The sequence below is a fragment of the Heterocephalus glaber genome, unplaced genomic scaffold (assembly GCF_053883595.1).
Source record: "Heterocephalus glaber isolate CG9 unplaced genomic scaffold, H.glaber_assembly_v1.0 deba00001460, whole genome shotgun sequence".
NCBI classification, from domain to species: domain Eukaryota; kingdom Metazoa; phylum Chordata; class Mammalia; order Rodentia; family Bathyergidae; genus Heterocephalus; species Heterocephalus glaber.
The window spans coordinates 902,283-914,342 of NW_028258307.1; the positions used below are offsets into that span (position 1 = coordinate 902,283).

Below are 12,060 nucleotides of genomic sequence, written 5' to 3' on the forward strand. Positions count from 1 at the left end.
TAGTGGTAGGGGTGTGTTAGTTTGTTAGGGATGTTCAAGGGAGTTCTAGAGCCAAGGACTGGGTGGCTTAAACAACAGAAATCCATTTTCATCCCTGAGGAAAATGGAAGTTTGGGAGCTTCTCCTCTGACTCCTTGGATTTTACTGATTTTAGTTCTTGGAGAAATGGGAGAAGACAGAATATATGCATAACCCTGTAGAAGATTTTTTTTCAGGAGATCATTGATTAAAGTGCCTTGAGGAAGTCACAGCACACCCACTGTCCTCTGGGTGTCTCTCTGAGCGCCCTCACTGTGTGGGCACCCATGGGCCAGCAGGCAGCGAAACCACTGAACTAAGTCCCCGCCCCCCCTTTTCTTTTTTAATGTGTCCATCAGAGAGAATGACACTGTACACCTGCAGTACAGGACGCTTCCAGTGCCATGTGCATACACCGCCCTGCACCATGAGAACGAGAGCTTCGAGAAACTTCTTCCCTCCTTAAGCAATGCACTCGGACATTTCCTGTCTTTTACCATTTTGATTTTAAAGGGCCCAAGACAACACAAGAAATTGATTTTTCTTTTTTTTTTTTTGGTACCAGGGATCGAACTCGGGTCCTTACGCTTGCGAGGCAGGTGCCGGAACCACTGAGCTAAATCCCCAGCAACAAGAAATTGATTTTATGGACAGCGAAAGAGCTGTGATTTCCACCTTTGAAACCACTGCTGTGAAGAAAGCAGAGGAGAACCAGGCTGCCCACAGAGGCTGTCTCCTGCCAGGCACCCGACGCCCAGCACCGCAAGTGTGATGTCGCTGGAAACCAAGATGGTGCCTCTAGGGAACAATGGAATTTTAAATGCTTCGACTGTATGCGAAAAGGCGAAACTCTGGAAATTGAGGGAAGTTACTGGATTAGAAAGTTAGAAACCAGATAAAGTCAAAGATCGTGGAAGGGGGGGGAGGAAATGAAGGCAGGTGCCCGGACCGCAGAATGCAAGGAAGCCGGCTAGAGGAAGGTGACGTCATCAGAAATGTGCAGAGGTGCGGGCCACCTCCTTGGTCCCAGAGCCTCTGCCAGGCCACCTGCCAGGCTCTACCCTCCCCAGAGGCAGCCACTGATCACCTCACTTTTCAACGAGGAAAGCAGAGACCGGTGGGCCAGGTTGCCTGAGGTCCCTGAGCCAGGTGCGGGGCAGGCAGGGGCAACCACGGCAGTGCTCGGTCCTCTATCTGGGTAGCCTCACCATCGGCCGCCAGCCCCGAGCGCCCTCCCTCACCCGAGCGCCGGCAGCCTCTCCACGCCTGCTGCCAGAAACAGGGTCCGAATGGGGGATGGGGAGGCTGGGGGAGGCTGGGCCAGGTGTACGCTGACCCTGAGCGGGGTTAGCATGGCTGCAGTCTGGGAGCCACTTCCTGGGCAGGGGCTGGCGGCCGGGCCTGGACCCAGGTACCCTACATGATACTGAATGTCTGAGCCCAACCAGGATCTGTATTTTAGGTTTTTTATTGGTATGTATTTGTGACAGTTAATACATACTTGTCATTCATCCTGGGGAATCAGTACAGGTACATATCGAACCAATCATTTCATGCCCTCCCTCTCCTCCTTCTCCTCTTCCTCCTTCCCTAGATCCCCTTCTCATCTCCAGAGTCTATCTCCCTGTTTCCTGCCACTTCTTTTTTCTTTTGCTCTTTAATTATTTATACTTTGGATTTCGAATAGTAGAGAAACTACGTGAAAGATATAGAAAATCCGGTATATCTACACATAATGGAGTACTACTGGGCCATAAAGAAGGATAGATTTGAGTCACTTGTAGGAAAATGGATGGATCTTGAGACCATAATGCTAAGTGAAATCAGTCAGACACAGAACGATCTACATTTTCTAGGCGCTTCCTTAGAGGTGGGAGGAGGCCACCATAGCCATTGGGGCCAGAAGCAGGGTCCCCGCGCAGAGTGGACCATGGTCCCAGCCTCTGTACCTCTGTCCCCACCCCGCCCCTTTGAGCTCGGTTGGCGTGTGAGGCTTAGGAGATTGGGCGGCCTCTGGGCCTCAAACCGGCTATGAGAGGCCACCGCTGGGCTCCTGGCTGAGCACCCAGGCACCTGGCTCCAGGCTTAGCCCCTTCCTTATGACTGTACCTTTACTGCGGGACGTGAAGGCCCCTTTCACAGAGGGACATCACCTGAGTGGCGGCCAGATGCCAGGTGCAGATGGTGGCCCCCTGAGCCTTTCCGTGAGCTGGGAAGATGGCCTGATGCAGCAGTGGGGGGCACATGGTCAGGGTGACCAGGGACGGAGGACTTGAGGACCCACCCAGACTCCATTCACTGACAAAAACAGAGACTGTCCTTGTTTCCCAAGGTCTCGAAGCAAAGTGGACCTAACCAGAAGAGCCCGACTCCCTCCCCTTCTACCCGATGCATAGCACACCCACAGGGACTCAGCCAGCTCCCACACAGCCAGCTGACTCCCTTCCAAGGCACGGGCTTCTGCATGCCACGGTGGACTCCAGCGCCCTGCCGGGCCGGCTGATAGCTACTCTGGTTACTCAAATTCCCACTCATGCAGTGTACTGCAGGGCACCAGGCCTGCCAGCCATGGAAGTCAGTAAGTGACCCCAGCTCAGGCCATCCTGAGCTCATGCTGAGTCGGCTGGCCTCACTCTGATCACCGGAGGTGAGGCAGCCCGGAGCCCACTCTGCACTGCTGCTCTTGATGGATGTCCCCTGTAGGAACAGTTCTCCAACCTCTCTTCCCATCTCAGCTCCCTCCTGCTTTCAGCCTGGCCTGAGAGTCACTGGTCTTCACCCTTGCTGGCCTCTCCCCTGCTGCCATCTCATCCCTTCTAGATTCAGGGCTCCTGGTTCCTAAGCTGCCAGGGCCCCCCTCGCAGTGCATCATGGAGCAGCCTGGGACCACAGCAAGCTCAGGACTTGGAGGACAGGGCGGAGTAGGAGGATGACCCAGGCAAAGTAAATATTTCGTAGGGGTCCAAGTACCTCTCCCGCTTGTCTTAAGGGATCAAGTTAAATAAAGGTAATCTGTAAAATGTAAAATCCCATATAAAAATCTCTATTGAGACCAATATCATAAAACTGCGAAGTTTAGAGCCATTTGTCTCCCGGACCACCTGAGTCCACGCTAAGACCTCTTAGTCTTAGGGCACTGTTCAGAATGAGGATTTTAATGCTAATGGAGACAGTGACTGGGCCAGGATAAGAAACGATAGCTCTGGAAGAGCTACCCTAACACTGCCCATGGTCTCCTGTGGGGATCTCCCTGGGCCGGCTGAAGAGCATCTGCCCTCAAGGTGGGGTGAGGGCATCGTGAACTCGGGGTCCTGTACCCTTGGCCACCGTTCCTCAAGCCTCAGAACCTCACACAAAGCCACGGGGCAGAAGGCACATCCGCCTTCACTCAGCCTTGCAGGGGAAGGGCGATTCTTTCTTTTCCCTTCCTTTCTTTCTCTCTCTCTCCCTCTCTCTCTCTCTCTCTTCCTTCTTTCCTTCCTGCCTTCTTCTTAATCTTTGTATATTCAGGCCTCACCCAAGCCCCGGAACACACACACACACACACACACACACACACACACACACACACACACATATATAAAAATCATTCCCTGAATTAACAAGTCAATCAACCCAGGAAAATCCAAACATAAGAAAATGCCTACTTTTGTCTCTCCCAGAAATATCTCACTGCCATAAAGGACAATTCAGTTTACCAAGAGAATGCTAGAAAGATGTCATTTATACCCAAATCTGGTGTCATCCTATCTACCGATCAGTGATCATCAGCCAGTACTTTGAGGTCATGGAGGCACAACTATGTAATGTTTAATATTGTGCTGCATCAAAAGTGCAAAGATGAAAATATTACTTGCTCTCTTTCATGCCCCGACTGCTCACCGCTGCAGGCTGGCTTCCCTTCGATGGCCTCCAGTTGTTGGTGATGATTAGTGGGGAACCTAGCAGAGACCCCCGGGAGAAGCTGTAGACGTGAAACTGAACCGTGCTCATGCCCTTTGCTTCCAGATTTACATGCTAGACTTCGGGGAGATTCAAGACCGGGCTACCGAGAAAGGAAACCAGATACATGTGGGAAGTCGTGGTGCACGGAGTGTTGCTAGTAACCGCTGTTCGAAGAGGAAGGCCCAACGGTACTCAGGAAGCCAGCGGGCTGACATCTCCCACTCCAGTGGCTGAACTTTTCTGGTCTGGGCTCTTGAATTTCAGTCTTACTGGCTCCTTCATCCTTAACCAGTAACACTTCAGTTTGCTAAATACAGCTCACCTCGTAGGGCTAACAGTTGTGGCTAGAAAGGACAATTAACCAACCACAATATTTCTGTGTCACTCCAGCTCCCTGGAGAGAAATGCAAACCTAGGGGGTGGGTCTTTCTATTTTTAAAAATGTCAAAACATTTCCTTTAGTTAAGAACCAGGAATGGCAAGAATCGTGGCAGAATCGCTTCCTTCTAACACATCAGCAATTAGCTTTGGTTAAAGAAGTTGAAATAGAACCACTCTCGGAATAATGAGGCACTTTAACAAAGCCGGTGCACACAGACGTGGCAAAGCAAAGCCTGGGTTCCAATCCGGGGCTCCTCACAGGCTAGCGCTATGTCCCTTGGCAAGCGTCTCAGACCCTTAAAATTCAGCCCCTGGGCTTCCGTGCCACGGCTGGAGCTCAGGACTTCCGTACGTAGAAGCAGATCCTCAGAGCTGTTCATTTCAATCACAGACTGCCCAGCAACAGGAGAGAGGAGAGAGAGAGAGAGAGAGAGAGAGAAGCTCAGTTGTTTAAAAAATACGTTGGGGGGCGGGGGATTTAGCTCGGTGGCACTGCGCCTGCCTTGCAAGAGCAAGGTCCTGTGTTTGCTCCCCAGCACCAATAATACATAAATAAAATAAAAATAAAAATATGCTGGGGCCACAGCCCCCTTAGAGAATCTAAGGAAACCATCTGCAGACAACACATTTATACATCACAGGTCACTTTGAAAAACTGAATGCATTTTATTTATCCAGCACAGTAAGGAAACTTGATCATACACTCTTACTATTATGAACATTTAACATCTAAACTTTTCAAAATTTAAACTTACATGCCAAATCTGGCACCCAGTCTCAGGGCCTCTTTCCCAGCCTAGCCCCAGAATGGTTCACGGACCTCTGATTAAGAACAAATGAGACCGATGCTCTGGGGTTTCTTTCCTTGTGAGTCATTTCACTTCCCAGGCAGCGGGGAGTCTGTTCTCTGGCCAAAGACCACATCAGCAGCCCTGGCCCACAAGTCCGGTCTCCAGGGAGCTGGATGAGAGGGGATGAAACACTCCGGCCACCATCGCCACTACTGACAGAGCCATTCACAGCCCCCCACCCCCCAAGATGAGCCTTTGGTCTCTCGTTTAACTGCCATTCCTTGGAGGGATTAGGGAAAAAGCCTCCAGTGCTACAGTGCAGTTCAGAATGGCTCTATGGGCTGCTTGTTGCCTTGTGTTTAATCGCAGCCCTCTGTGATGGTAAAGACTAAGCAGACTAAAAGCCCACACGACATAGAGCTAATACAGTGAAATATTCTGATGCCTCAGACGCGGTCACGGTGAAGAGCTGCCACCACGGCAGAGATGCTTGTGCTGCAATGAAAAGAAGAAAAGGGAAAGCACGCCTCCCTCCTGCTTCTGCAGCGAACACCTGTGCAGCAGGTAACCAAGACAACCGGCTCCAGGGAGCAAGGCTAGCATGGCAGCATTATTGAGGGCTGTGCATCTGTTTTCAAAGTGTTCTTCAGGGTTGTATAATTTTTCCAGTCTTAAAGTCAAGGACACACTATGTGTCTGTACAAAATTAGCCAGTTCTTTCCAGTGGCCGCAGCCCAGTCTCCGTTTCCGCCGCCTGCTGGTTCCACAGCTTCCCCGGAGCCCCCAGACCCAGATGACCACAAAACCCCAGGCTGGTGCTGGGAAGAGCTTAAGGCGCAGTCAGCATTTCCGGTGCCGCCCTGCTTCAGGTCAGACCCCACTCCGTTGAGGTCCACAGCAGAGACCAGCTCACACAAACGGCAGGGACTCCCACGCCTAGATCAGGGGAGTCTGTAACTTTTACACTCACGTCATCCACCAGTGGAGTGACGCAGGGTCAGATGTGAATGACGTGTCCCCGACTTGTCTGGCACAACAGGCCCGTCGGGGGTGGGAGTGTTGGTCCCTCGCTGCCAAGCCTCAGGCCTGGCCTGGCTTCCTGCTGGCAACTGCTGACTCTGGAAACAAAGCTAGGGGCTCCACAGTGTGTCCATGGAGCGTGAGGTCTGCTGCAGCCATGGAGAAAAAACTGCTGAGAATGTTCCTGCAGAGAACCCTGGGGGCACAGGCCCACCATCGGTGGTCACGGTGACCTGGGGAGGGGCGGAGATCAGCACATGGGTCACTGCTAGCAGGCCTCCTAGGGAAAGGCTGTGACCGCAGCCTCTGACGAGTCCCCATCTCCGGCCCAGTCCACAGCTGGGGAAGCCACAGCCCCAGAGCCCTTTGCCACGAGTCTGGCCTTGGGACACTCAAGTGGTAACTCATCTGGTGGCCGCAGTGTACTGCAGAACCTCGCGGACAGCCCCACCAAAACTGGATCTGGGTTGGGATGAATGAGCTGTGCCCGTTTCTGTGACCATTTCTGCATCCTCCGGGCCTCCTGCACTTCCCAGGCAGTCATGACAGTCAGGGGACACGAGGAGCCAGGGAGGCAGAGGGAGTGCAGGGGAGTGGGCCGACCTGGTGCTTCTGAGTAGGAGGATGGGCTTCACAGCAGAGGGACCCGGCAAGGTTCCCACGCCCCGCAGTGTGGGCAGTGTCTTCACTCAGAGCCAGGGTGGCCACGCTGGCCCTTCTGGGACAGCGACTCACCCGCTGGGCAGGACACCAGCGCCCGCCCGCATCTCGGCACCATCTCGGTGGCCTGCACCTGTGCCCACTGTTCTAGGATGGCTCCCAGGGGCAGTGCTGACCCCAGGCAGGCAGTTAGGAATTCTGCTTTCTGCTTTTAAAGTCCGCGTCCTTCCCTCCTGCAGCTCTGAGAGTTTCCAAGCTGTCCCCTCCTCCCCAACCCGTCTCCACTCCTTCCCCATTCCAAGCGCTTTTACACAGCTCCAAACTTTGTAAACACAGCTTGAAAACGCAGTGCACACACTTACACTCTGTGCACACACTTACACTTGGTGGCAGGAAGAGCATCCAAGCCAGAGCTCAGCGGTGCTCACACAGGGCTTGGTAGCAGGTGGGGTGGCCATTTCGGAGTAAGTGACACCCTCCAACCAGGACCCTGCTCCAGGGGAGGCCAGAGGCCTTGCCTGGGTAAGACCTTGGCAGAATATGGGCACAGTCTCCCCTTCTGTCCTCCACATTCGCAAATTGGGCCACCAGCCCAGGCGTCCAGACAGCAGGGGTCTGCTTGCCAGCCTCAGCTTGGGGTCAGCATGGAACTCTCCTTCCTGTTCTGTCACTGTGCCTCTCAGCTCAGGGTCGAGGTGGGCAGAGGAGAGACGAAAGCCCTGGAGAGAACTGGGCCAGCGGCTACAGGGTGGGGACCTGACCACTGTCAGAAGGTCTCATGCGGGGCTCCTCTTTCCCTGTGCTGAGTGAGCATGCAGCGGGGCCGTAGGCCTCTGGACTTGGGAAAACTCTAGAGGCAGGCTCTCTGTGGGGCATCAGCCAAGCCAGACGCCACCAGGCCCCACCCTGCCTGCGTCTTGAGATGAGTTACTCCGCTGCTCAGCGCCATGGTTCTGGAGAAGCTCGGGCTGGCTTGCAAAAGCCATTGGAAGATTCCAGTTTTCAGGAATGTTATGAGCTGGGAGCTCAGCACATCCTTCTTCAAAATGAAATTATAAAAACTACATAAAATGAATTAATAGCCAGGCATGGTGGTACACACCAGTAATCCCAGTGCCCCTGGAGGCTGAGGCAGGAAGATCACTTGGTTTATTATTTTTTATTTTTTTGGTACTGGGGACTGAACTTGGGACCTTGCACTCGTGAGGCAGGTGGCCGAACCACTGAGCTAAATCCCCAGCCCCAATCACTGAGTTTAAAGCCGTAGTGAGTTCCAGACTATCTTAAACTACATAGTGAGACTATCTCAAAAAACCAAAAAAAAAAATGAAATAAATTGCTCTAAGTGTAATATTAAATTATATATAAAATACAAGAGAGAGAATTACATTAAAAACAAAGGTCATAAACAGTAAATCCCGTTGGCTCCTAATTACTTCTGCTGGATTCTGGTATTAGCCACACTTCGGTTATGTGCGTCCCTGGTGTCTGTGAGGTGACAGTGCCAAGCCCACGGTGAGCCACATCTCCGCAGCTTGAACTGGGGCTTGGCGGGAGTGTCGATACCACAGGACAGGCAAATGCTACAGACCTGGGTCCGTTTGCTTTGTTGATTTTCTTGACTTAACAGTCAAGGTGAATAACAAACACTCGAGGAAACTTCTGAGGATTTAGAAACCATTCCTAACCCAACTGAGCAGAAGCCACTCACATCAATGACTGAGACTGCGGTTTTAACGGACGTCTTGTTTCTCTTTGATCTGCTCCTTAACGTAAATGAAAATATCCACTCATGTCCATGCCAACTGCAGTTCAACTGCAGCCCCAGTCAGGCCACAGAAACTGGCAAAAGCCAGTGAAAGCTTTCTATGAGACTAAGCTGGCTGCGTAGCACTGATGATAAAGAATAGTGTATATTTTCTATTCTGTACAGTTATGTGTTACACGACCTTTACATCAGCAAATTTAATAATAAAGCTATGAATGTGCATGGTACATCTGTGTCCGGGAAAGTGGTTGTTAAATGTTTCTAGCACACACTGCCCTCAATCTGCTAGAAACCTATCTTGACCTACGCTTCGCCCACACTGATGGGTGCCTCAGAGCCATCGGATGGAAGCCACAAACTGGAAATCTTCCCTTTTCCAAGTTAAGGAGCAAAAAAGGACAGTCCAGCCTTTCCCATAGGGACGGCCAAATAAAACCACAAATATGAGGTACAACTTTTAAATCTATCTGAATGTAAAATGAGTTTGTACCACAGAAGTGGCAGGAATAAAAGAGAATAAAATAATTCATATGATCTTTACAGTGCAGAGTGGAATATTTGTAAAAGTAGGCAGCTGAAACTGAAGCTATTTGTCTACTATCCTAGCCCGCACCTAAACATTTCACCATAGGACTTTCCCTTGCATTGCTCATGAACTGGGAGCTGAGTTTTACAGAGCATCCACAGGATGTGTTTCTATTCATTTATGCATTTTCTGAAGTTTCAAAAAAAAAAAAAAGAGCTGAGGACACTTATAAAAATAAATACAATACAATAAGAGAAAAAATAGAAGAAGATATAAGACCAGAGTGTAAATTAGGTCAGGAAACGAATGTGGTGGAAAGCAAAGGCAGCGACCTGCACACAATTGATGACAGGCGCAACTCTGGCCCTGTGTGTCTTGGAGTCCAAAGCAAGAGCGGAAAGGACTGGGGTCAGGGTTAGGGCTTGAGAGCCACACCCTGCTCTGGAGAGGCAAGGAACTCCCAGAATGACCTCCCTTCTTGGGCAAGAACTGGTGAGTGGCAGTAAATGTAAACACCACCGCGAGTTTCTACTTTGTTATGTGGTCATCAGCACCGGCCAGGGACAGTGGATGCCCGAGCCCACCTCAGGGAACGTGATTAACTGAACAGTCCAAAGGCTGGGATTCAAACACAAGTCTTGGTCAGCTTGACCCGGGAACACTCACAACATCTAGCCTCACATTTCCCAACTGTAGTAAACTCATCTCCTCTTCGGAGAAACATTGCCGAACTGTGCTCTCCTTTTTGAGATTTCAAAGTAGATATTGTGCATAAAAATAAATCAAAGAAGTCATCGTATAAAGTGTGTCTTTTCTAACTACAAAGATCTCCCAGTGATTCTGATACCGAGAACTGAGTGGCGTGAGAAGAATGGAAATTGTGCTTGCTGTGAAGGTACAACTCGCCTAAGGACCAGGGCTTTGGGTGTAATGTGGAGAAGCTTGCAGTGTGCTAGTATCAGCAGAGACAGAAATAATCCCCAGAGGATACAGTCTGCCTGAGGCAGGTCAGGCTGCTAGCAGACAGAGGTCAGGACCGTTATGTGTTGAAGAGGCTCTGATTTGCCCAAGGTCACCCAACCATGCAGGGGCAGGGCTGAGCTTTGAACTCTGCCCCTATGGTCCCCAGGCTGCGTGTTCAGCTGCCAACCTACATGACTGCTTCAACTAACTCCTTGCCCGAATCCTTTCCACACTTCATGTCCACAACACACTGAAAGACAAATGTAAATTATCCTCATTAAATAGTGGATATGGTGATTCCAAACATTGTTGGACAGGCAGACACATTTGGGAAGGTGATGAAAGCTATCAATGCTCTTGACAGAGAATGCTCACCCTCATACAACTTGCCTCCAAGTTCATGGAGCTCACAGGCGCTAGGAAACCCACCAGGCACGCCTGGTCTCAAAGATCAGAACCAACTTAACCCAGTAAGCAAGACGCATCTCATGTCCTGAGGATGCTCCTCGTGGGTATATATTACACATGCACACGCACTCACCCTCCCTGCACCTCAGTGACCCTGCGAGAGGACCCTCAAGTTCTGCAGCCCAGCCGGGTCTTGTTTCCCTCCCAGCCCCGGGTCACCCGCACCCTACATGTCAGGTGTGCAAAGAGGCCAGCAGAGAGTGACGACAAGACCCACAAGAACTTCCTCATGACCCGTTTACAGGCTGCACTGTTCTTTAGTTCTTTAGTGGGACACTGGGAACCACACGGGGACTCAGGGAGTCTCCTCTACATGTCAAGCCCTGGACTCACACTTGAGGTTCATTTTAGTGCTCACATCTGTACCGCGGGTGTGGGTGTGGCTCCCATTTCACAGGGAGGGACACAGGTCACAGAGCAGTGAGGTCATTACTAAGTGAACTTCTGCTCTGATGCAGTTCCTCCTTAAAACCTACAACCGATACTAACTGGAAAGGGCAGATAAACTCATATGGAGGGACGGTCCACCACATGCTTGACTTTCAAAACTGTCAAGCTCATGAAAGACAAGGAAAGATGAGGAAACTCTCACAGGTCAGAGGAAACTAAGAAAACGAATGCAGAACTCAGATCCCAGATTGGATCCTAGAACAACAGCAACAAAAGTCACTAGTAGAAAAATAGGTTAAATCCAGACAAAGTCTGGAGTCTAATTAATCCCACTGTGTTGATGTTAATGTCTTAGCTCTGGCAAATGTACCATGGTTAAGTTAGATGTTAACCTCACAGGAACCTGGCTGAAAATTACCTTCGTCATTTCTCTGCAAATCTAGAATTACTCCAAAATGAAAAGTTGTTTTGTTTTTTTTTGATAAACTACGCTCATCCTGCCTCAGAGTAGAAGTGATCCAACGCTGATCACTCTGGGAGAAGCTGTCGTTCGTGGCCCAGTGGTCCCCACTTTCTCTTTGAACTTTGCGGTGGCGTTTTGCATTGTTTACCACTCTCCCCCAATACCCCTGCTGGGTGAAATCTGCTGTCCCTGGGCACTGCCATCCCCACACCTGTAATCCAGAAAATGGAAAATTCTCCCCAGAGTGCGCTGTGGCCTGCAGGATGGGGTGCAGGCCTGGGGAGCCAGCTCGTGTTAGGGGGGCCCCTGCCCTGGCCAGCATCCCACTGTGAGGTGCAGATGTGTCGAGAGGGAGTAGGACAGAGCAGGCTGGCCCCCACCCCTGTGGCCCAAGCAGAGCAGGTGCATCCCGCTCGGAAGCAAGGCCTCAGCCAGATTAGAGCTGCTGTGGAAGCCAGCGAATCACAAAGCTGCAGGAAGATGGGTAGATGAAAATCACAATGCTGAGATGAAAATCACAAAGCTCGGAGATGAAAATCAACACTGAAAAGTGGTGACTGCGGCCTCTCTGGTCACATCTGCCTCCCTGCTGCCAGCCTGTAGTAGCTCCTACCCCTGCCACCATCGCTTCCAGAAGGCTGCTGTGGGCACCCTGGCTGCCGCCCCT

At 51.1% G+C, this 12,060-nt stretch overlaps 1 protein-coding gene across 2 annotated transcripts in view; it reads right to left on the bottom strand.

Annotated features, from left to right (window-relative positions):
• The window catches only part of Blk (BLK proto-oncogene, Src family tyrosine kinase), a 47,035-nt gene that overhangs the window by 33,715 nt on the left and 1,260 nt on the right, over nt 1-12,060 (bottom strand). The gene's annotated exons all lie outside the window — the stretch shown is intronic.